Below are 9,848 nucleotides of genomic sequence, written 5' to 3'. Positions count from 1 at the left end.
CTGGAAAACACCAGTGGGGTGGGGAAGTCAGATGGGAAGGGGAAGGCAACCAGTAGAGGCTGTGTTGTCGACTGTCTTAGGGCTGTGCGTGAGGGGAGCCTAGTTCCTCGAGGCCTCCTGGGAATCCGTGAGTACACATATCAGAGATCTCTGAGCCAGGGGGAGGGAGCTGAGCTGCTTATGCACCACCCTGTCACTGCTGGGGAGCTGCTAGCGCTGGGGCTGATGGGAACTCCTGAGCACTTTTTATCTGCCCTACAGAAGAAAGTGTGGCCACCCGTGGCTGCAGTGTGAGTCCTTAGCCAAGAGACATTGACACCAGCCATTGGAGACCACAGAGGTGGTAAGGCCCAAGGGACGTGGTACAAACACCCTGCCTGAGGTGTCTGAGAAGGGCCATGGGTGGCGTGGCTAGGCCAAATCCTGGGAGGGGGACATGGAGGCAGACAGGACTGATGCCTGGGCTCCTGGGTGTGGACCAGGGAGACTGCAAAACTCCCATGGAAGTGCAAATGCCCTGAGCAGTGGACCACCAGACACTCAAGTCCTGCACACAGGGATGTGGGGCTCTGGGGATGGGCGAGGCTTCCAGTGTGCCCAGAGGGTCTAGGGTAGAGATGAGGACAACAGTGTGGGACCCTTCAGCCAGGGGCCATGGTGGGCTGGAATTTGGGCTACAGTTGCAGTGGGGTTGAGATGGGTATTCAGAGCCTAACAGGCCAACTCTAAACAGGCTGGGTTGAGGAAGTCTAAGGAGGGCACCCAGCTAGCCGCCACCATGCCCAGTCCCATTACCCTGTTTTTCCCAGGGCAGATCACTCTCAGGGATTAAAGGGGGAGTTAGCTGGAAACCCCACACTAACCCGTATGCAGACACTCACATTTGTGTGGTGTAGAATGCCTGACGGCTACATACGCAAATGCATGTGCTCCATTCCTGCCATTTTGTTCCAAGAGGCAGGGTCCTCTTCACACCTGACCATCAGTGCTACACAGGGCTGCCGCTGCACCTGGTCACCCTCCTTCCCCAGTCCCCAGGACTGAATGGCACCTTTCTGCAGGTCCTGGACCCTGATGGTGCCACCCCTTTTCTCTTGGCTGACATATCTTTTTTTTAATTAACATATAATGTATTATTTGTTTCAGGGGGACAGGTCTGTGATTCATCAGTCTTACACAATTCACAGCACAAACCATAGCAGGTACCCTACCCAGTGTCCACCACCCAGCTCCCCATCCCTCACAACACTCCCTCCACTCCAGCACCCCTGATTTTGTTTCCTAATATTGAGTCTCTTATGGTTTGTCTCCCTTTCTGGTTTCGTCTTGTTTCATTTTTCCCTCCCTTCCCCTGTGATCCTCTGTCTTGTTTCTCAAATTCCTCATATCAGTGAGATCATATGATAATTGTTTTTCTCTGATTGACTTAATTTCACCCAGCATAATACCCTCTAGTTTCAACTACGTCATTGCAAATGACAAGATTTCAGGCTTTTTGATGGCTGCACAGTATTCCATTCTATATATATATATATATATATATATATATATATATATATATATATATATTTATTTTAGTTTTTTTTATTTATTTGTTTATTATTTGTTTATTTATTTTATTTGTGTATGCAGCTGTCAGGCATTGTACACCACACAAATGTGAGTGTCTGCATAAGGGTTATTGGAGGGTTGTCAACTAACTCCCCTAACTGCCCCTTTAATCCCTGAGAGTGATCTGCCCTGGGAAAAACAGGGTAATGGGATTGGGCATGGTGGTGGCTGGCTGGGTGCCAGTACTAGTAGGGTAGTTTTATTTTCAACTTTTTGAGGAACCTCCATCCTGTTTTCCAGAGTGTTTGCACCAGCTTGCATTCCCACCAACAGTGTAGGAGGGTTCCCCTTTCTCTGCATCCTTGCCAACATCTGTTGGTTCCTGACTGGTTAATTTTAACCGTTCTGACTGGTGTGAGGTGGTAATCTCACGATGGTTTTAATTTGTATTTCCCTGATACCAGGTGATGCTTAGCATTTTTTTCATGTGTCTATTGGCCATTTGTATATCTTCTTTGGAAAAATGGCTGTTGATGTCTTCTTCCCATTTCTTGACTGGATTATGTGTTCTTCAGGTGTAAGTTTGAGAAGTTCTTTATGGATTTTGGATACTAGCCCTTTAATATGTCATTTGTAAATATCTTCTCCCACTCTGTTGTCTTTTGGTTTTGTTAACTGTTTCCTTTGCTGTGCAAAAGCTTTTGATCTTGATGAAGTCCCAATAGTTCATTTTTGCCCTTGCTTCCCTTGCCTTTGGCAATGTTTCTAGGAAGAAGTTGCTGTGGCTGAGGTCCAAGAGGTTGCTGCCTGTGTTCTCATCAAGGATTTTGATGAATTCCTGTCTCACATTGAGGTCTTTCATACATTTTGAGTCTACTTCTGTGTGTGGTGTAAGGAAATAGTCCAGTTTCATTCTTTTGCATGTGGCCGTCCAATTTTCCCAACACCATTTGTTGAAGAGACTTTTTTCCATTGAATATTCTTTCCTGCTTTGTTGAAGATTCATTGACCACAGAGTTCAGGGTCTATTTCTGGGCTCTCTATTCTGTTCCATTGATATATGTGTCTGTTTTTGTACCAGTACCATACTGTCCTGATGATTACAGCTTTGTAATAGAGCTTCAAGTCCAGAATTGTGATGCCACAAGCTTTGGTTTTCTTTTTCAACATTTCTCTGGCTATTTAGGGTCTCTTCTGGTTCCATACAAATTTTGTGATTATTTGTTCAATTTCTTTCAAAAACGTTGATGATATTTTGATTCCATCAAAATCCCATTTAAGGGATTGCATTAAATGTGTAGATTGCTCTAGGTAGCATAGACATTTTAACAATATTTGTTCTTCAATCCATGATCATGGAATATTTTTCCATTTCTTTGTGTCTTCCGCAGTTTCTTTCATGAGTATTCTATAGTTTCCTCTTTTTTTGACCATGAAATAGCTTTTTTAAATTTAATTTTTATTAACACATAATGTATTGTTTCAGGGGAACAGGTCTGTGATTCATCAGTCTTACACAATTCACAGCACCCACCATAGCATGTACCCTCCCCAATGTCCATAACCCAGCCACCCCATCCCTCCCACCCCCCTCTCCTCCTACAACCCTCAGTTTGTTTCCTTAGTCTCTTATGGTTTGTCCGCCTCTCTGGTTTCATCTTGTTTCGTTTTTCCCTCCCTTCCCCTGTGATCCTCTGTCTTGTTTCTCAAATTCCTCATATCAGGGGCGCCTGGGTGGCTCAGTGGGTTAAAGCCTCTGCCTTTGGCTCAGGCCATGATCTCAGGGTCCTGGGATCTAGCCCTGCATCGGGCTCTCTGCTCCGTAGGGAGCCTGCTTCCTCCTCTCTCTCTGCCTGCCTCTCTGCCTACTTGTGATCTCTGTCAAATAAATAAATAAAATCTTAAAAAAAAAAAATTCCTCATATCAGTGAGATCATATGATAATTGTCTTTTTTTGACTTATTTTGCATAGCATAATACCCTCTAGTTCCAACCATGTTGTTGCAAATGGCAAGATTTCAGGCTTTTGATGGCTGCCCAGTATTCCATTCTGTTATATATACCATCATTCATCTGTTGATGACATCTAGGCTCTTCCCATAGTTTGGCTATTGTGGACATTGCTGCTATAAACATTGGGGTGCACGTGCCCCTTCAGATCACTACATTTGTATCTTTGGGGTAAATACCCAGTAGTGCGATTGGTGGGTCTTGGGGTAGCTCTATTTCAACTTTTTGAGGAACCTCCATACTGTTTTCTAGAGTGTTTGCACCAGCCTGCATTCCCACCAACAGTGTAGGAGGGTTCCCCTTTCTCCGTATCCTCGCCAACATCTGTTGTTTCCTGACTAGTTAATTTTAGCCATTCTGACTGGTGTGAGGTGGTATCTCATCGTGGTTTTGATTTGTATTTCTTTCTATAGTTTTCTGAGTACAGATTCTTTGCCTCTTTGGTTAGGTTTATTCCTAAGTATCTTATGGTTTTGGGTGCATTTACAATTTACAATTTAGGTGGAAATTTACAATTACAATTTACAATTGTAAATGCACCCAAATTTGTAAAAATGTAAATGTAAATGGGATGGACTCCTTAATTTCTCTTTCTTCTGTCTTGCTGTTGGTGTATAGAAGTGCAACTTTTGTAACAACATGGACGGGACTGGAAGAGATTATGCTGAGTGAAATAAGCAGAGAGAGTCAATTATCAAATGGTTTCACTTATTTGTGGAGCATAACAAATAACATGGAGGACTTGTGGATATGGAGAGGAGAAGGGAGTTTAGGGAAATTGGAAGGGGAGGTGAACCATGAGAGACTATGGACTCTGAAAAACAACCTGAGGGTTTTGAAGTGGGGGGAGGTTGGGGGAGCCAGGTGGTGGGTATTAAGGAGGGCACGTATTGCATGGAGCACTGGGTGTGGTGCAAAAACAATACTGTTACGCTGAAAAGAAATTTAAAAAAAAATTGCAACTGATTTCTGTGCATTGATTTTATATCCTGCCACTTGATTGAATTCCTGTATGAGTTCTAGAAGTTTTGGAGTAGAGTCTTTGGGTTTTCCACCTAAAGTATATCATCTGCAAAGAGTGAGTGACTTCTTCTTTGCTGATTTGGATGCCTTTTATTTCTTTTTGTTTTCTGATTGCTGAGGCTAAGACTTGGAGTACTATGTTGAATAGCAGTGGTGACAGTGGACAGCCCTGCCGTGTTCCTGACTTTAGGGGAAAAGCTCTCCAGTTTCCCCCATTGAGAAGGATACTTGCTGTGGGCTTTTCATAGATGCCTTTTATGATATTGAGGTTTGTACCCTATATCCCTATACTGTGAAGAGTTTTAATCAAGAAAGAATGCTGTAATTTGTCATATTTTTTTTCTGCATCTGTTGAGAGGATCATATGCTTTTTGTTCTTTCAGTGTGATACACTACCTTAATAAAAGACAGATTTGCAGATGTTAAACCAACCTTGTAGCCCAGGAGTAAATCCACTTTGTCATGGTGAAAAATCCTTTTAATGTACTGTTGGATCCTGTTGGCTAGTATTTTGGTAAGAATATTTGCATCCATGTTCATTAGGGATATTGGTCTCTAATTCTTTTTGATGGGGTCTTTGGGTTTGGCACCAAAGTAAGGCCTGCCTCATAAAATGAGTTTGGAAGTTTTCCTTCCATTTCTATTTTTTGGAACAGTTTCAGGAGAATAGGTATTAATTCTTTAAATGTTTGGTAGGATTCCTCTGGTGGGCTCTTGTTTGTTGGGAGATTTTTGATTACTGCTTCAAATTCCTTGCTGGTTATGGGTCTGTTCAGGTTTTCTATTTTGTCCTAGTTCAGTTTTTCTAGTTTATACATTTCTAGGAATGCATCCGTTTCTTCCAGATTGTCCAGTTTGCTGGCATATAGTTGCTCATAATATGTCCTTTAATTGTTTGTATTTATTTGGTACTGCTTGTGATCTCTTCTCTTTCATTCATGATTTTTTGGTACTGCTTGTGATCTCTTCTCTTTCATTCATGATTTTATTAATTTGGATCCTTTCTCTTTTGTTTTTGATAGGTCTGGCCAAGGGTTTATCAATATATTTATTTATCTTTATCAATTTTATTTATTCTTTCAGAGAACCAGTTCCTAGTTTTGTTGATCTGTTCTACTGCTCTTTTGGTTTTGATTTCATTGATTTCTGCTCTGATCTTTATTATTTTTCTTCAGGTTCAGGTTCAGGTTTTCTTTGCTGTTCTTTCTCCAGCTCCTTTAGGTGTAGGGGTACTTTGTGTACTTGAGACCTTTCTTGTTTCTTAAGAAAGGCTTGTATTGCAATGTATGTTCCTCTCAGGACCGCCTTTGCTGCATCCCAAAGATTTTGAACAGTTGTGTTTCCATGAATTTTTTTAATTCTACTTTAATTTCCCAGTTGACCCACTCAATCTTTAGTAGGATGCTCTTTAGCCTCCATGTATTTGAGTTCTTTCCAACTTTGCTCTTGTGATTGAATTCTAGCTTCAGAGCATTGGGGTCTGAAAATATGCAGGGAATGATCACAGTCTTTTGGTACTGGTTGAGACCTGATTTGTGACCCAGGATGTGATCTATTCTGGAGAATGTTCCATGTGCACTAGAGAAGAATGTGTATTCTGTTGCTTTGGGGTAAAATGTTCTGGATATATCGGTGATACCCATTTGGTCCAGTTTGTTATTTAAAGCCTTTATTATCTTGGCAATCTTTTGCTTGGATAATCTGTCCATTTCAGTGAGGGGGGTGTTAAAGTCCCCTACTATTAGTGTATTACTGTTGATGTGTTTCTTTGAGTTTGTTATTAATTGGCTTACCTAATTGGCTGCTCCCATATTAGGGGCATAGATATTTATAATTGTTAGTTCTTCTTGTTGAATAGACCCTTTAACTATAGTGTCCTTCCTCATCTTTTTATAGTCTTTAGTTTAAAAGCTAATTTATCTGATATAAGGATTGCCACCCCAGCTTTCTTTTGCTGTCCATTAGCATGATAAATTGTCTTCCACCCCCTTCCTTTAAATCTGGAGGTGTCTTTGGGTCTAAAAATGAGTCTCTTGTAGACTGCATATTGATGGGTCTTGGTTTTTTATCCATTCTGATACCCTGTATCTTTTTGATTGGGGCATTTAGCCTATTTACATTCAGGGTAACTATTGAAAGATATGAATTTAGTGTCATTATATTTCAACTGACTGACTTCTTATTCTACTCTGTTGCAGGCAGTGTGGTGGAGGGAAAGCCCAGCCTGGGTCTGAGCACTGGCTCTCCACTGGCTAGCTGGGTGAGCAGATGTCTCCTCTGAGCCAGAGTGCCCCTGTGAGAAATGGAGGATTCTGTCCATCTCTCAGGGGCTCATGGGCATGAAATATGATAAAATATCCACATCACTAAAAGTTGTCAAAAAAGGAAAAAAAATTTATACACACACACATATATAAATAAATGCATATATATACATATACATATATATATATATATATATACACATACACACACACACACACACACACACACACACACACACACACACCCTGGGAGAGGTAGTGACCATGGACAGCCAGATGGGTCTGGATGAGGAGACATGATCACCTGGTGTGTAGGAATTGTCATAAAGAGGGTCAGTTCACCATGAGGAAAGGCTTAGCACGAGGGAGCCTCTCTTGCCGCTGCCACATGGGGCCTGTGGAGAGGCCCCCTGCTGTTGCATGCAAGGTGGAGGGAAAGACAGGAGGCTGAGACCACAAAGACCACAGGTCATGCCCCCTCGTGCCTCCCCCCCCTCACCCAGGGGCAGGCCTCAGTTGGCACATTATCTGCTGGAAGGGAGCCCAAATGACCATCAGTTAATAAGGTTAATAATGTAATAGTAAATCCACTATTTATTTAAATAACTGGGTGGCCCCAGGCACAGCTTGTAACCCCACTTTCTCCATCTGCGAAATGGACAAACACCTGCTCCTTCTTGACCCACAATCTTGTAGAGGAAAGCAAGGCTTACATCATGCCTCTTACATGCTGCCTTTCTCAGGGTGGATCCCAGAAGCCGACTGGCAGGTGAGTGTTCTCGTGCAGGTGATTTATTAAGGACGCAGGTATGGGAGTGGTGGGGGAGCAAGATAGGGAAAGGGACACAGCCAAGCAAAGGGACAATTTGAAGCCAGCTCCCAGCCTGATGTAAATTATTATTAATGTTAATAATGCCAACCTACCCAGGACATGGCATTCTAGAGCCAGCCCCTTATAGGTCCCCCTGGGGTGGGCATCGCAAAAATGGCAAATGCCTATCAGATTCTCAACACCACTGTCAGGGCACGGTGGCCACTACGGGGAACCCTGCCCCCAGGTCAGCTCAGGGTTAGGCAAGACAGTCCAGGAAAATGGCGGAGAGATTTAGGTCTATAGTCCCCTTATGAGACTGTTTCCTATTCAGTCGTAACTCACCTGCTACACATCAAGAACTGGGTAGGCACTGGGGACACCACGGTGAAGAAAACCAGACACAGTCCCTGCTCATAGTACGGGAGGACCCAGATCAAGAGGCAGTAGGACTTGGTTATGTTCAGGTCGGGGGTAGGGGGTTACTGCAGGATCAGGGAAGGCATCCTGGAGGAAGCAGCATCCACACTAAGCCTGCAGAAGGCACAGGAGTTCACCAGGTCTAGAGGGGAGGGAGGCCAGGCCAGGGAGCAGCATGAACCAGGCCTGCAAGCTGGAAAGGTCTGGAGGGGCAGAGGCGGGTAACAAGGACTAAGCAGGAAGGAATGACAGGCTTAAGGGTCCTGGGGACTGGGTGCAGGGACTCGGACTTTGTCCAGGGGCTGTGGGGGACATGGGGAGAGATTGAAGTTGGGGAACGACCCCATCAGATTTGCAGTTTTTGAAAATTCCTCCTGGCTGCTGTATGGAGAAGGGAGTGGAGAAAGGGAGGCCAGCGCGTAGGCTGCTGCATCAGCCAGAGTGGTAGCCTGGAGCAGGCGATGGCATGGGGATGGAAAATAGAGGACCAGTGCCAGGGATATTCGGGAAGTAAACCAGACAAGACTTGATGGATTTCTCTCATCATCAGGGTGGACAAGGCTTCAGGAGTCTCTGCAGGTTACTCACGGGCCTCAGATCTTGGGACTCCTATTTCCCTATCCTCTCCGCCACCAGCACACCACTCCTCTCTCCCAGGACTGAGGATGGAGAGGGCAAAAAGCAGGGTGTGTGATGCAGTCTGTTCCCTCAGCCCCTGCGGGGCTTTCCTGCAGCTGTAATTCCGGTTCTCACCAGTAGGTGGCAGCCTAAGCTAGAAAGGGAAAGGGAACAAGATTACCCCTGCCTGCCCTGTTTGGGGAAAGGTGCTGTGCTTGATGGTCGCGTGCCTGGAACTTAAAATGGGCGGTGGACTGACTATCACATTAACAGCAGCACCTAACTTCTAGGTGGAATTGCTGTTGTATATTCTGGGCAGGGGTTTATATGAATTTCATTCTCACAGCCCCATGTGGTCGGGCCCTTTGTTATCTTTTATACTGAGGAGAATGAGGCTCAGAGAGGTCAAAGGACCCATCCAAAGTCACACAGCTAAGAAACCTCAGATTAAGGGTTGGAATCCCAGCCCCCTACACGAAACAAACCCTTCAGAAATACTTGCCCTGAAACTACTCAGGGGTGAACAATGTCTTCCTCCCTCTCCTCCTCCTCTTCCCCTTCCTCTCCCACACCCAGGCCGCCTCTGCTTCCTGCTCCACTTCCACCTGAATGCCTCTAAAGACATTTGAAAATTGCTCAGAACCTCTGAGTCAACGTTCTCTAAACCTTCCCCCGTTCTGTAAGCCTTGCTTCCCTTTACAAGATTGTGGGTCAGGAAGGAGCAGGAGTTTAGGTCCATTTCGCAGATGGAGAAAGACAGGCTGGGAGCTGTGCCTGGGGCCACCACGCCCCCTTCCTGGCCTGGCCTGGGGTCCCGTTCGCTCACTGCAGACTCACATCCTGCCAGGAGCCGGGCTTCGGACCTTCAGCCAATTGAGGCCTCCCGTCCACCAGGCTTTCGGTGCAGCTCATAAGTCACATTACAGCAGGACTTCAAGCAGATGGGGAACAATTAATAAACGGGGAAAATTCCTTTTCTCTCCTCCCATCCCACCAAGAGCCAAGCTGGTGGATAATTATGGGATGGCCGCCAAAGGGGTTTGATCTTCAGGGTTGACTTCTGGCATTTTTACTGCTCTGGCTGACAGCCAATGTAGTCACTGCCCTTTACAGTTTTGCAGCTGCTCTCCTTACGGCAGGAAATCAGAAGC

At 44.8% G+C, this 9,848-nt stretch overlaps 1 long non-coding RNA gene across 1 annotated transcript in view; it reads right to left on the bottom strand.

Moving 5' to 3' along the window:
• LOC132011458 (uncharacterized) overlaps positions 1–9,848 on the bottom strand; it is a 44,784-nt gene that overhangs the window by 453 nt on the left and 34,483 nt on the right. The window lies entirely within an intron of this gene.

This window comes from Mustela nigripes, chromosome 2 (assembly GCF_022355385.1).
Source record: "Mustela nigripes isolate SB6536 chromosome 2, MUSNIG.SB6536, whole genome shotgun sequence".
Lineage (NCBI taxonomy): Eukaryota > Metazoa > Chordata > Mammalia > Carnivora > Mustelidae > Mustela > Mustela nigripes.
Note: the sequence above shows the minus strand (reverse complement) of the source record. Positions and strands in the feature narration are given on the sequence as shown.